This window comes from Ambystoma mexicanum, chromosome 4q, assembly GCF_040938575.1.
Source record: "Ambystoma mexicanum isolate Mex_15411 chromosome 4q, UKY_AmexF1_1, whole genome shotgun sequence".
In the NCBI taxonomy this organism is placed as follows: domain Eukaryota; kingdom Metazoa; phylum Chordata; class Amphibia; order Caudata; family Ambystomatidae; genus Ambystoma; species Ambystoma mexicanum.
In genome coordinates this window covers 885475573-885500678 of record NC_090928.1, presented here as the reverse complement: position 1 = coordinate 885500678, position 25106 = coordinate 885475573, and the positions used below count along the sequence as shown (strand labels likewise).

The following is a 25106-nucleotide window of genomic DNA, read 5'->3' as shown; positions in this document are numbered from 1 at the left end:
TGAAACTTGCTCGAAGTTTATTACGATACCAAGCCCTCTGTGATAACACGTGTTTCAGCATTCACTCTGCCTTTCTAAAATCAGGGCAATAGACTTGTTTGTCATGAATATCTTCCAGTCTTTGCGTTGTGCTTCATATGTCATGGGTTAAATCCCTCCTACAAATTACTGAAGACTGGAAGATATTCATGACAAACAAGGCTATTGCCCTGATATGAGATAGGCAGAGTGAATGCCGAAAAAACGTGTTATCACAGAGGGCTTAGTATCGTAATGAACTTCGAGCAAGTTTCAAACATTTCTCAGTTTCGGAGAGCCTTCTTGCGGCGCATGTATACATGTGACGAAAACCCATCCTTAACCTGTAATTTCTGTTGTCTGACTATCACCACAACACTCTATTTTGTTTTGTATTCACCAGCTAACCCTATGAACTCGTTTATCCGTGTTGGTTTGTACTCTTTTTTGTGAGGCATTTCGCACTGTTGCAATAAGGATGGCATCACACACTTATGTTAATATTGCAAGACACATTTTGTCACTCCTCTATTTATTTAGTTGGGGAGTTTCTATATAGGTCCAAAAGCAAGGAAAACAGGACATAGCCCTAGTGTGCTCTCTTTTAAACTCTATATTTCCTTGCATTTACCCCGTATGATCATAGCTGACCATAGCATGTGGCTTATAATACAATTCTATTATCACGGCCAGGAATTCTGCGGCTAATGCTCATGTTAAGTAGCATTTTCCAAAGTATTTCTCTACACATATGGTCACATTTTGGTGTAAGGTCAAGTAGATTGAGGTCTCCATTCATCGCACTTACTTAACTCTTACTTACTTGTCTCGGGAGGATAGCTCTGGGGCAGCGTGCTCACCTTGGAAACAAGAAGACGCAGAGCAACACAGGTTGGATCACCGGTTCTGCGCTTAGAAACCTCTGGGTATTAAGCGAGTTGTAAATAACCTGTCATTTTAATCATATCATAACTGTTAATAAGAAGAAATTCAATCTGTGTACTTTGGTCCCAAACTTCTCCCTAAATAATCTCATGGTGCCTGGTAGCAACTGATCATAGCGAAGGAGCCTGAACTAACCAAGGGAACTTTGAGGGGGGGGGGGGGTCATCCCCTAAGAAAATGTTTAAATAATCGGTTAAAATGGTTCATTTGACAGCACAATGTCTGTGAAAAATTGGTTCAAAGGCCACAGAGTTTACAATCGGTTTGTAGTGTAAGACATGAAAGAAACACTAGACGCCAAGTCACCAGGAGTGCCCAGGAGCACTTGGCAACACATTTTCATAATTCCTTTGCCCACTATAATGCAATATTCTGATAGTGCAAAACATGTTTTCATGCCGTCTGCGCCCACACATGCCCATGCTGGCCGCACCAATATATACCAGTATTCACACGAAAGAGCACACTCATGTTTGCTTTGCCCATAGTTCATAGGAAAACATGCCCATGATGGCTCTGCCAATATATGCAACTCATAAAGACCACTCATGTTGCCTTTGCCTGTAACACCAGTATAAATCACCATGCCACAGTAACCAAACATATCCGGGTTGGATGCAGAAATGGCGCCCCAACCCTGCAATATGTATGTAAGAACACCCATAAGAACACCCATAATATTGGCTTTGTCCTTTAGCCAGTATAAAATGTCATGCTCCAGTAAGAAAGCATGCCTTTGTTAGCTGCACGAAGCCCCCCACATATGCAAGAAAACAAATTTTGTTAGCTTTACATATTAACCGATAAAAAATGCCATGCCACTGTAAGAACGCATGTCTTTGCTGCTGCCATGCCACAGTGATGACTTCCACAAATGTAAGAACACTCGTCATGCTGGCTTTGCGTGTAACACCAGCATAAAATGCTCTGCTAAGTAAGAATGCTGGTCTCTGCTTCCTACAGAAATGCTCCCCCCATATAAGAACATTCCTTATGTTGGCGTTGCCCATCAAGCCTTTGTAAAATCCCATGCCATGTGTCACTGATGGCCTCAAGAACACATGAACTCCAAAAGACATGTTAAGGGTTTTTAGTTTTGATTGCTAATAAAGAGGCTCTCTAAAGGGTGTCTCTCTGTATCTAACCCAATGATGGGCATGCCCTTCTTAGCCCAAGAGTCCCTTAACCCCAGAATGGTCACTAGTGATTGGTAACCCTTACTTAATAAATAGACTGCCTACCCCAAGATGACAGCCTAAAGGCAAATGCCTTATCTGTCTAAATGTCCTTGGGAAACACTCTATGGGCTCCTTACTTAAGGATTCCCCAAAGTAATGTAACATAAGGGTTTTGTGCCTTCCAGACACTCAGGCCCGCTTGATCTTCCCATTGCACACTCTCCTGTTTTTCTTCCTACATCTTTGTCACTCTCCTTTTCCTCTGTCTGCTCGCCTTCCTCCTACTCCACCCACCATATCTCCTTCCTCTCCCTCATGCTCTCCTCTATGCCACAAATATTCTTCTCTCCACTGTTGCCTCTACTTCCAACCGCTGATCTTACTGCTTACTAGTAGCTCTCGCTATCCTTTCTCCACACCACTATTCGCATTTCCACACAACTACCCTCTCCACACTATTGCCCTCTCCACACTACTGCATCCTTCTCCATAAAACTGTTTCCCTCCCCCCGTGCTACTACTCTACCCAAAACTTCTTCCTCAATCACCCCTCTTTCACTTCCCTAGTCACCTTCTCACTCACTCCCTACTCTCCCAAACACCCCTCACAGAACTACCACTTTTGCTCACCAACCAATACCTCACCTTGCACACTTCTCAAATAATCCACTTCCATGCTCCTCTGCACTATCGTCCTTTGCCTGGCCGTTTGGCCTGCCTCCACCTCCTCTGACCTCAACCCAACACAACACAACCAACCTCTTCCTGTTTCCTGTGACTCCTATTATCCACCCCTTCCCTCTCCGTTGGCTCTCTTCCTGCCCTGGTTTCCCCGGGCCAGCCACTTTCTTTTCTTTCCCCAGGGGCTGGGTTACATTGATAAAAACACATAATGAGAGGTGTAAGCCCGGCCCACGCCTCACACGTAGGTCTTCCAACTTTGAGACATGGTAACCCTCTACAATCAACATTGTCCAAGCTCATATGAGTCCTTTCTCCCAACTCAGAAAAGCACTGTGTTGAAAGGATCACTCTGCAGCCGCTGCATGCCAGGGGGCTGTTGTATGAGGAGCCTGAGGCTGGCGAGCAGAGCCAGTGCCCGGCATCAACTGCTCTGCGTCCTTGCTGCAGGGAAAATTCACTCAGCGGCCTAACTGTGTCTCTGAGGTTGCTCGGAGTGCTGGTTGGCTGTGTGGGCTGTTCTGCTATGCAGTGGCTTTTTACTCTTGCCACCAGGGAGTTTGCTTGTTGATCGTCCACTGCTTTGCCTGATGGATCTTGTCGTTTTTCTAGGAGCAATTGAAAATAACTGGCCAGTATTGTGCCTGACAGGTATGGGGCGATTGACAGTGGTACTGTGCCCAAGCATGCTGGCACAATAACAATGGTCAGGGACTGGGGCACTCCCAACTACCACCTTCACCACCTGGGGTAGTATGACTGGCTCTGGTCTCCGCTTGTGTATGCCTCCAACCCCAAGTTGAGAAGGACTGTCCCTGTCACGCATGTAAGGAAACCATGTGCTTGCTGGCTCCATCAGTGCACCAATGCCCCATAAGGCCCCAGCCTTCGACACGCTGTCACATATGGCTCAAAGACCATAGAAGCTTCAATGGTTTTCACTGATTCCTTTGGCAGGCCGCTAAGGCCGTCCCTCACGCTCTCGTCAGGCATCCCTAGTGCCGGGGTAGTTTACAGAGACTATTAACCCTTATTTGCTGATTTCCTACTAGTCATCAAGGATAACTTAAAGGCAATCCAATGTATTAAGGTTTACAGATTTATTTTTTCTCTTCTTTTTGCCCAATGACATTTCGCCAAATTCTTGTTGATGATGTTGCCATTTTTTTAACCACAAAAAGCCTTCTCTGTCTGTTGGAAGCTACACCACGTCAAATTTAAGCCCCTGTTGCGCACCCCATGAGCAGAATGATGACATCACCCATGTAATGTATTACATCATGCCTGAGTTCACTTATGGCATCAATGTCATTCATCGATGAAAACTAGAGTATTGATGACCTCAGATGTGACATCACTTATGACATCCTATACTACCTCAAATAGGCCAATACATATACAATGTTTTATGTGAACAGGTTTGCCATCAAATATGACATCACTTATGTCGGTGTAAAGTACTCATATCGTAAATAGTATTGTGCCATTGAAACAAATACGAGAGCACATATACACTCTATAAAAAGGTTGTAAACTTCATCCGTTTGTAAAGCATACTTAAATGAAAATCTGAGGGTAGTTTTCATCATCGGAAATAACGTAACAAAGTCCTCTATAAACATTTTCATGTTCTAACTCACCAACAATTCTACATACATTATTAATAACTCAAGTGCAGTTTCTAGTGTACCTTTCTTTTTTTTGTAGTAATGAGATTTCAACTATTGACCCGAAATAGGATTACATTGTAATTGACCCATACAGATAACCTACCATAAGCATTGTTGTTTCCCTATGGCTGAAGGGTTCCCATTCATATGTAAAAATAACACTTTGTTGCAATACCTAAATAAAAATAATTCAGAAAATGGTTTCACCTAATGTTTCTTAAGTACTGCAAAGTGACAGTTCTAACATCTTCGTTGTATAAAAGTACAGTGGTAACTTTTCTATGTGTTCACATTTATATAGCTCAAAACAGAAGGTATCTTGAAAGTCAAAGTTGCAAATTTAAGAATTTAAACAATAATCACTTAAGGACATCTCTATAAATGATTGAGAATGCCTTTTGACTCTAAATACTTTTTATACAGTGGTTGCCTCTTGTCCCTTAAAGTATCCACCCCTCTCTACAAATTGCATCACTTTATCGGAGAGTTGAAGACAAACATGTATTACATCAGAGGATCTATCATCTATAGGTATTGTACGGATCACCTGTAAACATTGTGTGTGGCATTTACACATTTGTGGCATTATGCTAAGAATGCGTGTCACAGATGGCACATGAATCGCTCCAAGCTGCAGAGAAAGTTCAATGTTTTTTTTTCTTTTGCTGGGCTTAGGACCGTCCATCCATCTATCGTCACGATATGACCATCCTCCCTAAACCTGGCATCATTAAACCCTGGTTAACGCTATCGAATATTGACCCCTAATGTCTAAACCACTAGCTTGTACTAAGGTCATTATCTAAATGCTGGCTAACTAAACTTAATTGGAGGCCTTCTATCAGTATTGTACACAACATTTGACTCCAAAGGTTCGACCTGTACAATTACTGCGCCTTTGCCCTGTACCAAAATTCTGACTGAAGTCGCAGTCGGAATTCTGGTACTCAGCAAATGAGTGATGCATGCACAAAAGAAAGTAATCCCATTACACAGAATAAGGGGATCCAGGGTTGTGGGCATGTCCTTTTCTATCCATTACATGGATAATGGTGGGACGATAGAGTAGAAGGTCAGTAGGGAGGGGAAGAGGAGGCGGGTAGGGGATGCAGGCCAAAACGATCTATGTGATCACTGTGCCACGCCACAATGAAAGTCTACCATTTTCAAAGTAGACATTATGGGCAGTGCAGTGATCACATAGATGTTATGTTATGTTACTTTGCATTTATATAGTGCCTTATGTACCATTGGTATAGTCTGAAGGCGCTGGTAGGTTGAACGCCCTCGGGAACCGAAGTTCAAGTCAGTAGAGAGAGTCAAAGGTGCGTGTGAGCACCGTATATGTGTGCAGCTGGTGTGGCATTTGTGTAATAGCTGCTTCTTAGTGTTAGGTGTGGTGGTTGAGAGATCAAGAGTATGTGTTAATTCTGGTAGGTTTTATCCAGACCAATTCTGGCTGTGTTAGGCCTGAGGAGAACGCCTGGCTGGAGGGTGTTTAGCCAGCAGTGTTTAGTTAGAGTGATGGGGAGTATGAGGCGGATGTTGGTATGAGAACAGCTATACCGAATGGTGTCATAGTATCTCTGTGTTCTAGTTGAATGGTGGTGTAAAGAAGAGAGTAAGCGTGGTGATGTGATATGATGGTTTACATGCTCTTTCAAACGTTCTATGCACTCCAAACCATTCCATGTATGTCGCGTAATTCTATGCGCTCCAATCTGTTCCATGCACTCCAATCCTTGCCATGTACTCCAGTCTGCTTCATGCAATCCAATCCGTTCCACGCACTCCAATCCGTTCCACGCACTCCAATCCGTTTTATGCACTCCAATCCGTTTCATGTACTCCAACCCGTTTCATGAACTCTAACCCGTTTCATGCACTCCAACCCGTTCCATGCTCTCAAATTCGTTCTGTGCACTCTAATCTGTTCCATGTAATCCGATCCGTTCCGTGTATTCTAAGTTGATTTATGCACTCCATCCACATAATTCACCCGTACCTCCCACATAATTCACCCGTACCTGTCGCATACTACACCAGTACCTTCCACATGCTTCACCCGTTCCATCCACATATTTCACCCGTTCCATCCACATGCGTCACCCGTTCCATCAACATACATCACCTGTTCTATCCACATACATCATTCGTTCTATCCACATACGTCACCCATTCCATCCACATACTTCCCCCATTCCACTTCCATCATTCACGCATTCATCTGCTCTAGGCACTCACCCGCTCTAGGCACTCGCCCGCTCTAGGCACTCGTCGACTCAAAGCGCACATCCGCTCGATGCATTCATCCGCTCCAAGCATTTGTTGTTTCTACGCACTCACCCACTCTACACAGCACTCACCCGCTCTACTCACTCACCCGCTCTACGCACCCATTCGCTCTAGGCACTCCTGCACTCTTATTGTCACGGCTGTTGACCGCTGGCGGTTGTGGAAGAGGTGGAGGTTGGGCCGCCGTTAGATCGTGCCGCCATGTATTCGCTACGTGCAGGCAGCGGTCTAATGTTTTTTCCAAGATGGCCGCTGACGGATAGTATTTACTAGACAGCGTTATGGCGGCTCGGCGCATTGCAACAAATTTTTTCCTCCCCGTTGCTTGCGCTCCATAGTGTTCTCTCTGGGCGTTTGATTTCGCCTGTGTTTTGTTGTTTTTCTAGGCTTTTGTTCCTCCCCCTTTGCTGTTTATTTCTTTCCCAATTTTGTCCCGCTAGCCCTTTCATTGATTTTTGGGTATTGTTTTTCTGCCCTCATTCCGCCTCCCTGCTCCTCTTTCCATCTGTCTTACTCTTTAGCTCCCGCAGGGGTATTTTCCCCGTTTGTCCTGCCTGGGTTCTTACCCTTTGCCTACTCTCAGCTGCACACGGAGTGTCCTGTAGTCTTTCTACGCTATACCATCCGGTCCTGACCAGCCTGCATCCTTCTCATCGGTCATCGGTCTGTTGCAGTGTCTTCTGCGACCAACTCCATTCCAACCAGGGTTTTTTTCTGCCAAAGGCTTTTTCCCCTGCTGGCTGTCACGGAGGGGGGTCACGGTGGCTTCTTTCCGAGGCAGACCTTATCAACATGAAAAGAAAAAGCCTCTCTCACAAAAACTTCGAAGAAGGAATTCGGATTTACCCACGTCACCAGGTAAGGAGGAGGAGGTGGAGGAAAGGTTGCTGCATTCTAGCCTTGAAGACGTTAGCACTGAAGGTCAGCTGCCTAGCACTGATACTTATGCACTCCTGCACTCTTACGCACTCTTGTGCTCTAACACACTCATCCGCTCTACACATTCCTCCGTTCTTACACATTCCTCTGTTCTTACACACTCACCAGCTCTGCACACTCGTCCGCTCTGCACACCCATCCGTTCCACGCATCCATCCGCTCCATACACCCATCCACTCTACGCACTCATCCGCTCTACGCACTCATCCACTCTACGCACTCATCCGCTCTACGCACTCATCCGCTCTACGCACTAGTACGCTTTTACGCATTCGTCCGCATTTACGCACTCATCCGCATTTACGCACTCATCCGCTTTTACGCACTCGTTCGCTCTTACGCACTCGCCCGCTCTTACGCACTCGCCCGCTCTACACACTTGTCCGTTCTACACACTTGTCCGCTCTACACACTCTTCCGCTCTACACACTCGTCCACTCTGCACACTCATCCACTCAAGAGACCCATCTGCTCAACGCATTCATCCGCTCAATGCAATCATCCGCTCTACTTACACCTTCGCTCTACGCACCCATCTGCTCTATGCACCCATCCGCTCTACGCACACCTCCGCTCTATGCACTCGTCCTTTCCGCGCACTCATCTGCTATATGTACTCATCTCCTCTACACAGTTCTTCGCTCTTATGCACTCATCCGCTCTATACACTCATCCCCTTTATACACTCATCCGCTCTACACACTCATCTGCTCTATGTACTCCTGCAGGTCTACACACTCCTCCGCTCTTACGCAGCCATCCACTCTACAAGCTCATCCGCTCTACACAGTTGTCCGCTCTATGCAATCGTCCGCTCTATGCATTCATCCACTCTAAGCACCCTTCTGCTCTACGCATTCATCCGCTGTACACACCCATCCGCTGTACACACCCATCCGCTCTACACACCCATCCGCTCTACATACTCACCCGCTCTACATACTCACCCGCTCTACATACTCACCCGCTCTACATACTTACCCGCTCTACATACTCATCCGATCTACACACTCATCCGATCTACCCACTCATCCGATCTACACACTCATCTGCTCAATGCATTCATCCGCTCCATGCACTTTAACCATTCTACCGATTTCATCCGCTCTACTCACTCGTTCTTCATCATGTATTATCGGTTCAGGCCATGTCACTTGCTATACGCACTGGATCCGTTTCATATTCTCCTTTTCATGCACTACACCCGTCTCATGTACTTCAATCGTCTATTCTGTACTTTCCATTTATGCCATGCACTCATACATTCATGTCATCTGTCTGTGTACTCATCAGTCTCCTGTATTCATCTTTCAGTCGTCTTCTCATTATTCATTTTGTTCATTGCAATCATTACATCCATTTTATTAATTTAAACCGCAATTACTGTTTTGAGTTCGATTCATTCTTTTTATCCATTTCACTGCTTTGATCTACTTTCCTTATTCTACTCCTTTTGTCCTTTTAGTTTACCTTAGCGGTTATTAGTTGTCGATTTCTCGCATTGGATCTTGATGTAGTATTGTTATTTGTCTTATTGTTATTCAAGACCTAGTAGTTTGTTGAGTTGGTGTTGTTGCGATGCTGTTATTCAGTTTGAGTACAGGGTTGGTTTTAGGGGAGGAGCCAAGTTTTCAGTAATTTGCGGAAAGACATTAGCTCTTCAGTTAGGCGGATGTGGGGTGGGAGTGCATTCCACAGCGTGGGGGCCAAGGCTGAGAATGATGATCCGCCTAACCTGACTGAGTTTGTTTTAGGTATGACTAGGAGGTCGGCTGAGCTAGATCTTAGAGTACGTGGAGGGTGATAGGGTTTTAGCTTGTCTTGAAGATATTGAGGTCCGGTTTTATGCATTGTTAGATCCCTAACACTACTTACTCTATCAACGCTTAGTGTTCTAATCAGATTTTGGGATAGTGTCTTGCAATTGCCCTTTTGGACTCAGGTCAGTTCGAACACTTCTAACACACACGCTTTTTCCTCTTTCCTCCTAATCTGACTACTTAGCCCCTCCTCCTGACTCTTTCCACCAATCTCCTGGCTCTACGATATTGCACTCCTCCTTGCTCTCACTTTCACCTTTTTATGTTACTCCCCCTTTCACACTACTACTCCCTCTTCCCCACTACTACTCCCTCCTCCCCACTACTACTCCCTCCTCCTCACTGCTACTCCCTCCTCCTCACTGCTACTCCCTCCTCCTCACTGCTACTCAAGCACCCTCCTTTCACTCAGTACTACCCACTTCACACTCACTCCTTACATTACTTCCTTTGAACGCTTGCCACACATACATGCACACTCAATTGCAGTACCACTTCTGTGCCATAGCCAATACCTCTCCTACTTCACAATCTTCCTTCACAAACCAACACTCATTTCTCTTGGTCTTTTGGTCATCCTCCAGCTCCAACCCTGACCTCACCCATGTCACACAAACTTCCTGCTTTCTGTTCCCTGTGTATATTTCCCGGTCTCTCCCACTATTGGCTATCTCTTGCTGGGCAATCTGCATCTGACTTCCCCACTTGTGATGTGTTTGTGCATTAGAAAGTCATAAAAAGGGGGCTAAGCCCTGCCCATTTTCTTTGTGCAGGTTTGCTGCATACCAAATATGGTGCCCCTGGAGCACCAATGTATATATCCGTGTTCTGGACCCATTCCAACGAGGTGGTCTGATAAGTTTGTTCGAGGAGGGTGATTTCTTCTCTCCTTATGTACCTGGTGGCCGAGAGGATCTTTGGATCAGTGCGTGAGCTCCTCGCCCATGTTTGTTTGGGAGCCCTGCAGTGCTGCCACGTATGACTGCAGCACCGCTCTCTCCCTCTGGCAGCTTTTGGGTGTGCACTGGTAGCGCAGTAGTTTAGGTATGTCTACAAGGAGGCTTTCTCGCTCTGTGTTGTTGGTCATGACTCTGCATCTCTTTTCTTTGGCATAACACCTGCTGTTTTTTTTTCATGTTGTGGTACAGTCGTGATGTTTCTAAAAGGAATTAATTGGGGCTGTCTTGGCTGAACTCTGGATTCCTCCTTACCCGGCCAACCTCCTGTAAAAGGGGGTTCCCCGCCCTACCTTTCCAACCTCCTGTAGAAAGGGGTTCTCACCATCATTTGACATGGGCAGATTACAGGCCTTATCACATGGCCTACATAATATCATAAGTGATTTCAGGTGTGGTTTTATCAGTGTAATTTACTTTCCAGTGATGTCATTAATGATATCATACATTATATTTTTGATGTTGTCGGTGATGATACCTGTAATGTCATAATTGTGCTCGCAGGCTGTGGAAAATGGGACCTTGGAATTGAGAAGGCATAGCTTGCCAACATTTTTACTGCATTAAGCCGTAGCCTTCATGTCACTAAGCACGTTTATTTCACTGCATTTTAAGAGTTGTATTTCTTTGAGCTTAACTGCTTCTAACTAAGGTTTTTCACTGTCAAAGGTTTTCTCATGCTCTATCACAGAGGTCTTCAACCTGCGGATTTCCAGATATGTTGGACTATGACTTCCATGATCCCTCAACAATGACTATGCTGGCTAGGCCTGATGGGAGTTGCAGTCCAAAATATCTGGAGAGCCAAAGGTTGCAGACCCCTGCTCTATCATCTAGTACCATTTCCACACTATAAATTGCAAATATTTGCAATATGCGTGTGGGAACATGCAAAAACAGAATCCAATAGGAAAATTCCTTACATTTTCAGAATACCATGCAGCATCGCAAGAGAGCATAAAAAGACTAAACATCTGATATCTTTAAGTAGCGAAAAACTATTTTTTTTGTTCATATATTTCCTCCCTTTCCTGCGAAACATCCTCTTGGGACACTTGTACAAATTCCACCACTTTGAAAAGGCTTAATAGAGTAAACATACCATAGATAGTCAGAACGCAACATTCGAAAACTGTTCTTAAATAGTTGTGAATTACTATCTACACAGGCTGCGCTTGGTAACCAACGTAAAGCCACTGATGTGCAAAATTTAAACAAGAATGATGGGGAATTAATCACAGAGATATTCTACTGGTTTATTAGTAACAAAGAGCAAAGTTGTTCATTCACAGGTAAAGTGTAACACATCAATTGTGTTGAATGAGTCTGAACTTGGATGAATTACACAGAGCAATTTATATGCAATCAATAAAACACCCACAATTTATATGCAATTGCGCAGCATATTTGTTGAGTACTTCAAAAACCAAAACTTGAATGAATCACATTGTTTGAGATAGGCTTATTCGCCAAAACACACACAATTTATATGCAATTGCGCAGCGTATTTCACATTAAAGAAAAGCCAAGAATTTGCCAAAACATGCCAACACGTGTTTCAACCAAAGAGGTCGTCCTCAGGGCATACAAATGTAGTTTACCATTTGCATTAATCTATAATTATTGAACCTTGGCTTGAAATCGAAACAACCAACGTCAGAGGTAGTGGGTCAAAAAACAAGAAAAAACAGGAGAGAAAGGAGAAATAAAAAGAAATAAAAACATACCGTTAGAGATAATATATGCAATTGATTGTTCTATTTCCTAAAATAGGGATAAATGAATCTATCCATACCTTAAATATGATTGAGGTTTCCTAATACTTGATTCAACTTTCAGTAGTTGAGAGATTTAGTGATTTCTACATGCTTGACTGGACAGGGTCTGTAAGTTATAAAGACTTGGTATAATATGACACATATTTTAGTTCAAAAGTCTGCATTGCTAGTAAGTTTAACATCTAATTTGTGAAAAGTATGGAAACTATAATTACCAGTCTTGCAATCAAGAGGTAGTTGTCGTTCGACTGATATGCCGCTGTTGCAGTATAATTGAAATGTAACGCACGTTTTTAGCGTGCCTTGCCTTTAAATTCGGCCGTAATCTGTAACATGGATATGACAACGTATTTAAACACTTGTTATAAGGAACGTGCTGCATAAGCTTTTCGTTTGGTATCGTTAGGGCGTAGAACTGGCTTACCGGCATACGCTCCAAAAGTTGATGTGCTCAATGGCCGGTTGTTTCTCAATACTGAAGGCATCGGCACAATCCGGGGGTTACTATAGTAACCTTCCCGGGTTAGGTCAGGTGATGTAGTCATCTGACCCTGTTGCTTGGATACTCCTTACAAGCCGGAAATGCATAAAACAGACATTTGAGGAAAGCTTCCTATGCGGAAGCTCATTCATTTACGGCAATATTTTTGCAGCGACTTAATTACATATAGATATTTTGATGTTAATACTGTGTACAGCTTTGACATCAACAAAAAGAAAACTGAAATAATCCGTACTAATTCTAATCCTATGTTAGGTGCGGATATTGGATAGTTGGTGCTAAATATCAACCTCAATTAAGAAATCAAAATAAATGTGGTGCGCTCGAATCAGCGTGCAGACATGCAAATAACTGCCGGTTGGGCTGTTGGGACAAATATAAACAGTGACTTCTCACAGAGTGGGGTCACTAGGCTGAATATAAATGCCTCGGGCATAGTCGGTAAGCTGTATCGGTTTGCATGGGTTTGATTGTCTGTTTTTTAGCATTAAATTCGTACAAATTATAGAAACACATTCAATTCATGGTCTTGGTTCAAACCAAGTGACAGGCAACGTAATTTACAAATCATTCTTGCTTCCTGTTGTCGTAGGGTCAATTCTCTGTTACCACCTCTCGGATGTTGTTGGATGTGTTTGAGTCCAATGAATTTGATGTCTTTAATATTATCCAGTTGATGATGCTTCTGCCAATGGGAAGCTAAAGGAAGTCTAATATCCTGGCTACTAAGATTGTTGAGGTGTTCTCGAATCCTGAAACGGACTTCTCTGATCGTGCTGCCAATATACATTTTCTGACATACACATAAGATACCATAGATAACAATATCCTAAGCATGTCAACTTCATCACAAAATATTCAAGTGACCACAAATTTATACAGTATATACTGAAAAAACATTGGCATATTTTACACCTAGATTCTGATTTGATATCGTATATTACTGATCGACCCAGTATTATCTTTACCAAGGCAAAGACTTTGAGGAAGATCCTCAGTCCCTCTTTCCTTAAACCTGACCCAATTGGACAGGCAAATTGGCTTACTACAAGCACAAAGCCAGCAGGCTTTTACAAGTGCGGGACATGCAATTTTTGCCATCATGCTTTAGCACCTACAAAAATCTTTAGCTGCCATAATGGACTTCAAACCAAAATATTTGACTTTATTAATTGTCGTACAAAATTTGTTATCTATGGTATCTTATGTGTATGTCAGAAAATGTATATTGGCAGCACGATCAGAGAAGTCCGTTTCAGGATTCGAGAACACCTCAACAATCTTAGTAGCCAGGATATTAGACTTCCTTTAGCTTCCCATTGGCAGAAGCATCATCAACTGGATAATATTAAAGACATCAAATTCATTGGACTCAAACACATCCAACAACATCCGAGAGGTGGTAACAGAGAATTGACCCTACGACAACAGGAAGCAAGAATGATTTGTAAATTACGTTGCCTGTCACTTGGTTTGAACCAAGACCATGAATTGAATGTGTTTCTATAATTTGTACGAATTTAATGCTAAAAAACAGACAATCAAACCCATGCAAACCGATACAGCTTACCGACTATGCCCGAGGCATTTATATTCAGCCTAGTGACCCCACTCTGTGAGAAGTCACTGTTTATATTTGTCCCAACAGCCCAACCGGCAGTTATTTGCATGTCTGCACGCTGATTCGAGCGCACCACATTTATTTTGATTTCTTAATTGAGGTTGATATTTAGCACCAACTATCCAATATCCGCACCTAACATAGGATTAGAATTAGTACGGATTATTTCAGTTTTCTTTTTGTTGATGTCAAAGCTGTACACAGTATTAACATCAAAATATCTATATGTAATTAAGTCGCTGCAAAAATATTGCCGTAAATGAATGAGCTTCCGCATAGGAAGCTTTCCTCAAATGTCTGTTTTATGCATTTCCGGCTTGTAAGGAGTATCCAAGCAACAGGGTCAGATGACTACATCACCTGACCTAACCCGGGAAGGTTACTATAGTAACCCCCGGATTGTGCCGATGCCTTCAGTATTGAGAAACAACCGGCCATTGAGCACATCAACTTTTGGAGCGTATGCCGGTAAGCCAGTTCTACGCCCTAACGATACCAAACGAAAAGCTTATGCAGCACGTTCCTTATAACAAGTGTTTAAATACGTTGTCATATCCATGTTACAGATTACGGCCGAATTTAAAGGCAAGGCACGCTAAAAACGTGCGTTACATTTCAATTATACTGCAACAGCGGCATATCAGTCGAACGACAACTACCTCTTGATTGCAAGACTGGTAATTATAGTTTCCATACTTTTCACAAATTAGATGTTAAACTTACTAGCAATGCAGACTTTTGAACTAAAATATGTGTCATATTATACCAAGTCTTTATAACTTACAGACCCTGTCCAGTCAAGCATGTAGAAATCACTAAATCTCTCAACTACTGAAAGTTGAATCAAGTATTAGGAAACCTCAATCATATTTAAGGTATGGATAGATTCATTTATCCCTATTTTAGGAAATAGAACAATCAATTGCATATATTATCTCTAACGGTATGTTTTTATTTCTTTTTATTTCTCCTTTCTCTCCTGTTTTTTCTTGTTTTTTGACCCACTACCTCTGACGTTGGTTGTTTCGATTTCAAGCCAAGGTTCAATAATTATAGATTAATGCAAATGGTAAACTACATTTGTATGCCCTGAGGATGACCTCTTTGGTTGAAACACGTGTTGGCATGTTTTGGCAAATTCTTGGCTTTTCTTTAATGTGAAATACGCTGCGCAATTGCATATAAATTGTGTGTGTTTTGGCGAATAAGCCTATCTCAAACAATGTGATTCATTCAAGTTTTGGTTTTTGAAGTACTCAACAAATATGCTGCGCAATTGCATATAAATTGTGGGTGTTTTATTGATTGCATATAAATTGCTCTGTGTAATTCATCCAAGTTCAGACTCATTCAACACAATTGATGTGTTACACTTTACCTGTGAATGAACAACTTTGCTCTTTGTTACTAATAAACCAGTAGAATATCTCTGTGATTAATTCCCCATCATTCTTGTTTAAATTTTGCACATCAGTGGCTTTACGTTGGTTACCAAGCGCAGCCTGTGTAGATAGTAATTCACAATAATTTGATATACTTCAAGGTGATAGTGGCAGATCATCTCACTACCTACACGACAGCAGCTCAACCACAATTTTACTTTACTTCCTTTCATGAAAATCCAGTTGTGCGCATTCCTGACTAGGGCTTCACTTCCACATACCGTATTTTCAGTTTTCTGTTCTTAAATAGCCTACAGAAACATACCACACAGGGACAGGTAGGAACAACCAAACATTAACTGTGAAGATTTCATATTTTTTAAACAGCTTGCAAAACTCCGAGTTCCTGTGAGATATTCTCGCAAGAGCATGCTTACAATTGTCAGTAAAATCGCAATGGAATGCCTTAAAATGGCAGAATAAGTTTCAGCATCACAAGGGGGTCATAGAAAGCCTAAAAGTAGAGATCTGACATAGCCAGGAAGCACTTTACTTAAATTAGTTATTAACGCACAAACCAAAAGGCCCAGAGGCATACGGGTGACTAAACAAATGGACAATACCCACCACAGTACACACATCCAACTAATCTCCCCAGCCAAAGGGATATTTGTTACTCGTATGTTTTCTCCCGAAAACAATAAAAATGTCACTGTTGTGAAAAGTCTTCAAAAAGTAAAAAATAACATAGGGGTCAGAAGAAAACAACCAAACCCTAGTAGTGAAATCATTGTATATTTAAATATTTTATAGAACTTTTTTCTGTTTTAAATGTTCTCTGTTGTCCCAAGAAATTCTCACTGGAACCCAAATAAAAATGTGACATTTGAAAATGGCCCAAAAACTATAAAACCGAAGAAGTATCTATCACATTAAGCAGAAAAATACTACTATTGCACATGGATCGTGATATATTTTGCAGAACTCCAAAACGTTTTGGGTATAACATTTCTCTGTGTATTCTCCGAAGAAAACCTCCCAGAATGTGTCACAATACTGCAAGCCTGAAACGGCACGCATATTGGTTCCAACTTTCCTTCCTGCGATAGTTTACGTGTTTCCTGTGAGAAACATGCGCAGATTTTATTAATTTGCTTCCTTCGTGCTGGTAAGTTGTGTTTACCACATTAGACCCCTCAGGAATGGACATGGACTTCACTTTTTTCCTTCAATCCCTTGTGTCCTGTTCTGTTTGTGTTGTATTTTCTATAGTTTCTTTTAGTTGTGTGCTTGTCTTTTTCATTTTCTCCCCCACTTCCTGTATTTGGGACAACATGGCAGGATGGGCTGACGGCAATGTGGACCGTGAAGAGGGGTCCTCAGCGGCGGATGCATGAAATGACGTTGGATGCGTGCCAAACTCCAGCCTGCCCTGGGAAATGAAGAAAACATTGTGACCAGAAGCTGACAGCTGGCATTCCCATCACACAACTTTGAAGGTGGTGGACTGGTCTGTTGCAAGTTTTGCAACAATATTTATTTATTTTTATTTATTTTACATTTTTAAAGCGCTCACACAGCCCGCAGGCATTGAGGCGCTGTTACAGGAATTGTTTTTTGTTTATTTAGTTGCGTATTTATAACTTGCTTAAACACCCAGAGGTTTCGAAGCGTGGACTCAGGGATCGAATCTGTGTTGCTTTGTGTCGTCTTGCTTCCGAGGCGCGCACATTGCCCCTGAGCTATCCTCCCGGGACATGATATGATGTTCCGAGGACTCTTCCATGTCTGCTCCCAAAGTTTGGACTCCATCTCATTGATTAAACTTTTAATCCAGTCCCACTTAGATGAAGTGGTTGAGATGTACCACTTAGCGCATTGGAAACACAATAAGATGGCACTGGGCCATTTTCTGGAGTATCCAGGTACCAGCGTAGCTTCTGCACCTCCATCAGCACCCAGTGGAACACCCTGTGCTGTGTCACAAGGCCAAATTCCTCCTATACATTTTTGTTTAGATGCAAGTGATTTGTGACAATTGCATCCTCATGCATGGCACCAGACTTAGTGAGTGGCAAGCTGCGATGAATGCCCGTGGTGAAACTTGGCACCACTACATTTTGTTTTCTTCACCCGGTTAAGTGTTCATAAATCCTCACAGCAATTTAATTTCCCCCGAGAAATTCTTGTGGCAATTGCAGAATCACTGGAACTGTCCTTTATGCCTGCAGGAAGGCTCAAATGGCTTAAAAATATATATATATATATCATCCTAACACTCCTAACCAACTCAGAAACAAATAATAATAATAATAAATCACTCTTTGCGCATCAGCTCTAAACCCAAACATCCTTTTCACCCCACCCTAATAACATGGTATAACTTAAAACTTCATATCGTCGTAGGAATTATCTCAAACGCTCACATGCCAACATCACAGTTCGAAAATTCATGCAAATACAGTATTTCTTGTCGGTCCGAGCTCACAAATACTTTGGTTCCCATGAAAAGACAATTGCATTAAAAAAAAATCTGTATGTGGTCCCATACAAACTTTCTAACATAATGCTTTTTCCTTTTTTGTTTTATAAACTTTAGTTACATACTCGTCCTTACACACTTAAATACAGTATAGCACAGCATTGGTCATCAGAGTACACATCAAGCTTCAACATACATCAAACGACAATTTGTTAGCAGCCATAGGGTAAAGAACAAGAAATCGCCAAATATTATCGTAAAACATGATTCAAAACATATAGTATGAACCAAAATATATTAACTCTGGGATGGGTTGAACGTAAGTAGGTACTGAACCCTTATGGTCCTGTTAATCGAGGTAACATATTGTAGGATGGTGCAGAATAACTCTTACACCAAATAATAAGACCAACTCAGGAAGTTGGCAAAATGTATCTGTTTTATTCTCAATTATCTAAAACAGGGAGTTACAACGGACATCAACGGACGTCGCACAGCATAGTCTCAAAGCATTTCATAAAAAAGCATCCCTATATAACAAAAATTCATCATATATGACGTCATACTATGTGGCAAACTAAGAAAACCTACATGAGATTGTGATAAGACTATACTTTCTATAAGGGATTGGCTTGTGATTGGGTCTCTACATTCAGGTGGACAACTTCTGCCCTCCCCTAGTGCAAGTCATCTTCAACAGTTATTAGAAACACAACACCTCATTGGCTCTCAAACTATAAAGCACTTCATTATATGGCCCTCTACAGTTGGCACACTTTGTACCCCTCTGGAACATTCAATTCTCTAGCAGCATGTAAGCTGGTACCCCAGGTGCTGGTGGGTGGACTTGACCGGCCCTCCCCACACAATTAGCCCAACATCTCTCATGCCTTCTGCCATTCAGAATGTCTTTGAACTTGGCTATGTAGCAGTTTTCTTCTCTTGGAATATAGGGGAGTGTGAGCATGTTCTTATCGAGGTTCAGGTCTGCATGGCTACTTCTATTTCCATCCTGGACTCACTTGACAGGAGACTGTGAATTGGCCCATATTTTAGCATTTAATTGTCTTGAATAAAGAAACTTGGCACTCATGGTGTTCTCTCTTTGCAACTTAACAAGGGATGCCTCAGCGTCTCACATTCACTGTTCTTCAAAGACTGATAACCAGTTTTGGCTGCCTTAGCCTTTGAAACCAGGCCAAACAGCCTTTCTTTGGTCCATCTTCGAGCTTTGGCTTAATTCTTTGCTACAACACACACACAGCTATCAACGGGTTGAGCATACTAAAATTGTGACATTGAATGTCCAGATTCTATATATATATATATATATATATATATATATATATATATATATATATATATATATATATTGGCGGCACCACCTGCAGTCTATTCACTACGTATAGCCAGCCATTACGATTACTTAGTCTACTTGCATTGCGGCATCTGTACAGTTATAAAACGGCTTGCATTTTCTGCAGTGCTTTTTCACACGTGCAATCTTCATTCCGCACATGAACCTCTTCTCGATTCTTTACTTCGCAATCAGGTTTTATAAGGTCTTTGCATTTTCTTCTTCGGTCATCCTCAGTGCATCACTCTCATTTCTTGTGATGTCATCAGCCTTTCCTTTACTCATCTTCACACTTCTTCGGGGATCTCCCTCAGGAGACCGTCATCTCTCCGGGGATACATCATATAGGGTTTTCTCAGTGGATACTTTGTCTCAAAGGCTTTTCATGTAGTCCGCACCATCACTGGCGTTGCGCATGTCGCGCAACACCAGTTTCCAACATCTAGGCAAAATAGGGGTGGGACTTCCTGCAGAGGCATTCAGCTGCTCCTCTACAGTATGTCTTGAATTGTTCCAGATTCGGGAGACTAACGGTCGGCGACATTGATATCCACAGTTCATCTTTCTCATTAGCGCACACAATGTCATTTAAGCATCGATTCGTACTCTGGGCACAGGAGTGTGTCCAATGACCTAGGATTCACCTTTTAGCTAGTAAAAGCCAGAGGTAAAAAACCTCTTGGTGGCGCGAGCCATCTGATCAAATAGTCCAAAAAGACACACAACTGAATCAGGCCCAATGTGTATTCCTGTCATAGTTTGAAGTGTGGCGCATACATCTTTCCAGAATTCCCCTAGTTGAGCACAGAACCAAAGCATGTGTATGTATGTGGTGTCATCACCCCAACATCGTGGACAGGTGCCGCTGGAGTCATTCAAAAACACCTGAAAACTAGCTGGACTATAGTTATATCCATTTAAAACTTTTTGTTGGATGAGCCTAAAGCATGAATTAAGGGACACATCACATGTAAGTCTCCACATCATCTGTTTGTCGTCCGTAATGTCAGTATCAAGATCCCTGTCCCATTTATTGTCGATGGTGGATTTCTTATCCAGTATCTGACTCAGTATCAGTTTATATTCCGTCATTGTCCAGGGTGCCTTATGTTTGCCAGACAGGGGTTCCCTGATATCTCGACTGGAAACTCCAGTCACAGCTTTTAAAATGCTGCTCGCAGACTATAGTACTGGAGCCAGCGAATCGCTTTATTAGGGGGGTTTAGGGGTAGCTGATACATCCAGTCTGTCATGAATCTACCATTCACATACATATCTCCTATGTTCGCGATTCCCAAGTTCGTCCTATTTTCAATTATCGCTGCATCAGATGTAGGGGGAGGTGCATACAGTTCCATATGGGAATACCCTGGCAATATAGCGATTCTGTGTCAGTCAACTGTAGTATTTTTCTACATGTGAAAAGTGTAGTTCTGACTGGATCGAAGTGGCATTCGTCAATATAGCCTGGAGCCAGGAGCAGAGACCTAATGTCACTATTTCCCGCTGCATGCTTCTCGATTCTCACGTGTGGGTATGAGGGATCATTCAGATAGCAATGAGCTGCATTCTGGGTATGTGCCACCATTCAGTACAGCCGAAAGTCCAAAGCGGTAAACCAACCTCTTTCGCATGGTTTACTGCACCCGAGTTTCACATGTAATTCTGGGTCAATGTATACAATTCTTTGATAAATGTCCGCCCTGGCCAAATACGTACATTTTGAAGGAGGTATAATATTTTCAGAGGTGCCACCTTTTTTTAATAATGTAATTTTATGCACCAGAAAGACAAGGAGCCGAGCCCAGTTATGCAGGTTAGCACCCAGGTGTGTTAAATAATTGACTAGGTTATAAGTCTAAAGAGTATCCACTTCCCCGGAGATGATGATGCCCAGATATTTGATATTAACTAGTGCGTTAAGCGACTTCAGGGTCACCTTAGTTAACGGGAAGAGGTCCGATTTACTGAAATTTATGAGTAGACCTGAGAAGTCACATTATCTTGCCACGTCATGCATTATAAGTTCAAGGTTGTCTCGGAGGTTTCTAATAAACAAGGTAACATCGTCAGCATACATGGATATAACATCTGGTGTACCCCCCATCCTGATGCCCCTATGTTGAGTGTTTGTCTTATGAGGTCGGCATGAGATTCAATTATTATAGCAGATAGCAAAGGGGTTAAGGGGCACCCCTGCTGCATGCCTCTTTCAATCATGACTTGGGCATCATGATTCAGGCCCTGGCGTGGCTGACTTACTTCCTCCATGACCAACCCTCCCAGGTCCAACTTGGGTCATTTCTCTCCACCACCTCTCTCTCCACTATCGGTGTCCCCCAGGGCTCTATCCTCTGACCCTGGCTCTTCAATGTCTATCTGCCCCTTTGGCCCACCTGATCACGACCTTCTCTTCTAACTTTGTGTTATGCGGATGACACTCACCTCTCCTTCAGGCTTCCCTCAGCCTCCTCTCCTTCCTCCCTCATTCCTGACTGTCTATCCACGATTCAGGAATAGTGTGCTTCCAATGATCTCTGCCTCAATGCCAGTAAGACTGAGATCCTTCTCATTGGGACCCCTGCTCCTGCTTTCACTCTCGCACTCTGGCCGTCCTCCTTGGGCCCTCTACCCTCGCCTTCCGGTGAGGCAAAAAACCTTGGTGTCCTCCTCGACTCCACTCTCTCCTCATAGCGTGGACCTTGCCAAGAAGGCCCACTTCCAGCTGCAGCTACTCTGAGGCATTCTACCTTTCCTCACCTTCCCCCAGAATCTCACTGTCTCCAGAGCTCTGGTTCTCTCCAGGCTGGACTACTGCAGCAGCCTCTTTCTCAGTCTGCCTAACTCTACCCTTCGCCCCCTGCAACTAATCCAGAACAGGACTGCAAGATTTATCCTTGACTGCAAGCCCAGGCACTGCTTCTCTCCAGACCTGAAATTTCTCCACTGGCTCCCGGTGGCTGCAAGGATCAAGTGCATTGTCCACAAGGCATTCTGGGCCCTTCCTTCTAGAGCCCTTCACTCAGCTACCTTTAACTCTCTGATGGCCAGCCACTTCTCCAAGCAGAGAGTCTGGGGTAGATCTCTCTCCTCTGCAGGCACCTCCTTCTGGAACGGTCTCCCTGCCCCTCTCAGACTTGAGCTGGACCACCAGAAATTCCAGAAGCTGCTCAAGACCTTCCTTTTGTCCTCTGCCTTCTCTCTCTCACTTGCTTGTTAACCTACCTGTCTCCTGCCCTGACTGGTTGCTTGGTACCCTCAGAGCCTCACTGGGTGCCAGGCCCCTTCCTGACCAGTGATCCTTGCACTGCCTCCTAGCCTACCGCTCACTTAGGGGCTGTAACTGCAACTCCTACAGCCCCCCTGCCTCCTTGCACCTGCTCAGAGCCATGTGGCCTTGACTGCACTTCCGACTCCTCTCTTCCCCTGCACCTCTCCCCTCTCCGTTCCCTCTGCACTTCTCATTGTCACACTTGCATGATCCGAATGACACAAGGCCTAGTAGGATTGTTTGTCTTGTCTTCCCTCTGTCTGCCCTCCCTTGTCTTGTGGCGCCTAGAAACACTGGTGCACATGCACGTTATAAATACTAAATCATATCATATATCATATCATGATTGTGTTGGACATAAACCTATTGGTGAAGACACAAAACATTGGGGAGGAGTATATTAGTCAAATAAAGGAGATGAACCCAGGCACAAGCTCGCATTGAGAAAGTACTATATATAAATATATATATATATATATATATATATATATATATATATATATATATATATATATATTGCCAAGACACAAAGTCAAAGGCTTTTTGCATGTCTAATGCTGCAGCCACAGCGTGCACCTTCGAGTCCACCTGTGCTATTATGTTGAAAAGCTTCTGTATTTTAAGTGCTGTCGAGCGACCTGGTATAAAGCCAGATTGATAGGTATGAATAAAGTTTCCCATTACTGGCATCAGCCTGTTAGCTAGTATTTTGCCAAATATTTAATGTCGGTATTAAAAAGATAGCTCTCTGTATGACATGCAGTCATCAGTAGGTTTACCCGGCTTCACAAGGACAGTGATAATGACCTCTCGCATAGATGCTGGCAACATTCACTTACCCAAGGCCGCCTCCCTCACCATAAGGAGCTGAGGGCAACAATTTTATTTTGTTTATAGAATTCAGCATTGAGGCCGTCAGATCTGTGTGCTTTCCCAGTCGGCAAGTAATTATCGCCCTGTTTACCTCTTCAATCATAATGGATATCTTCATTTGCTCACTGACATTCCACGACAACTGTGTTAATGGGAGTCCATTTAGAAACTCCTCCATACTCCGTACAGTGTAACTATACCTTTTACTCCTCGGTCCACGACTCCATTTTTGAAGATCGATCTATGGATGGTATCCGACACCCTCATGGCCAAACCTGCTTCATTCCAGAATTGCCCAGGATGCACTCTGATCACTTGCTGGTTCTTCTAACACTGCACCTTGAGAACTATCCAGCCCAAATCCGGAACTGGAAATTTTAGCCCCAAGCACTCCAAGATATTGTATTGGAAGCCAAAGTCTTTGATAATATAAAACCGTGTTCTATTATTAATACAGGCACAGTTGAAATGCAGGGATCACTTTGGCAAGCATTCAAGGTATTCATAAGAGGAATTGTCATGGTCACCAAGCTCAGAGTCCTGAAAGTTATTTGTAAATATATGCAAAAGTTGGAAGATGAGTTGCATATACTAGAAAATGAGCAATATGCTAACCCCATTAATACAACATATGCTCAGGTCAAGGAGACAGTGGATAGATTCTGATGAAAAGTAGATAGAGTAATGACATTTTTGAGGGCTCCGGCAATCACATCTAATCCTAAACTAAAATGTATGCCAATTTGCGAGAAACCTAACCTTTCACTATGTTTTAGTGACCGATGTTGTTTTATAATTTCATTAAAATTATTTGTGTTGACTTACCTAAAAGATTGTATGGAAAATAGTAATCTATATCTAAAGATTTTCACTTTCCCAAATTTAAGTAAAGTTTTCAATACTTGAGATAAAAACGTTGGCTACACATGCATACATCGTTTGGCGATCAGCCCTAGATAGGGGAAGGGAGTTCCCCGTTTAGGGAACTCTTTTCTTTTTTCAATTTGCGAGAGAACAGCACCTCCAAAACCCTAACATGTTTATTAAATGCACACAACCTCAATCTGAAACTCTGTAACTGATCTGCATGAATAAATGCACAGTTTGCACCACCTCAGCAGGAGGATCCCGTTAATCCCAGTTTCTTCAGAAAGTAATACAACGCCCTCTTTGAAAAGTAGGTAATTTCATTTTTGGGGGCTTCAGCTATGGGCTTTCCCAGCCCTGCTTCACTGCTCAGTTTTCTTGCACTCTCGTGGTTTCTTCAGATTCTCAGTCCTGCGTGCTAAGGGCTTTCTTAACCCGGCTGTTATTGTTCTTTCACCCCCTCAGGGGGCA

General features: G+C 42.9%; 1 protein-coding gene and 1 long non-coding RNA gene across 2 annotated transcripts in view; one reads left to right on the top strand and one right to left on the bottom strand.

The window, feature by feature from the left end:
* Positions 1 to 25106, top strand: part of CAMKMT (calmodulin-lysine N-methyltransferase) — a 580736-nt gene that overhangs the window by 348759 nt on the left and 206871 nt on the right. The gene's annotated exons all lie outside the window — the stretch shown is intronic.
* On the bottom strand, positions 11745 to 13590 carry LOC138467118 (uncharacterized). Its single transcript, XR_011268050.1, has 2 exons — positions 12496 to 13590; positions 11745 to 12386 (listed from the first exon to the last, which is right to left on the bottom strand). It is a non-coding gene; the product is annotated as an uncharacterized lncRNA (long non-coding RNA).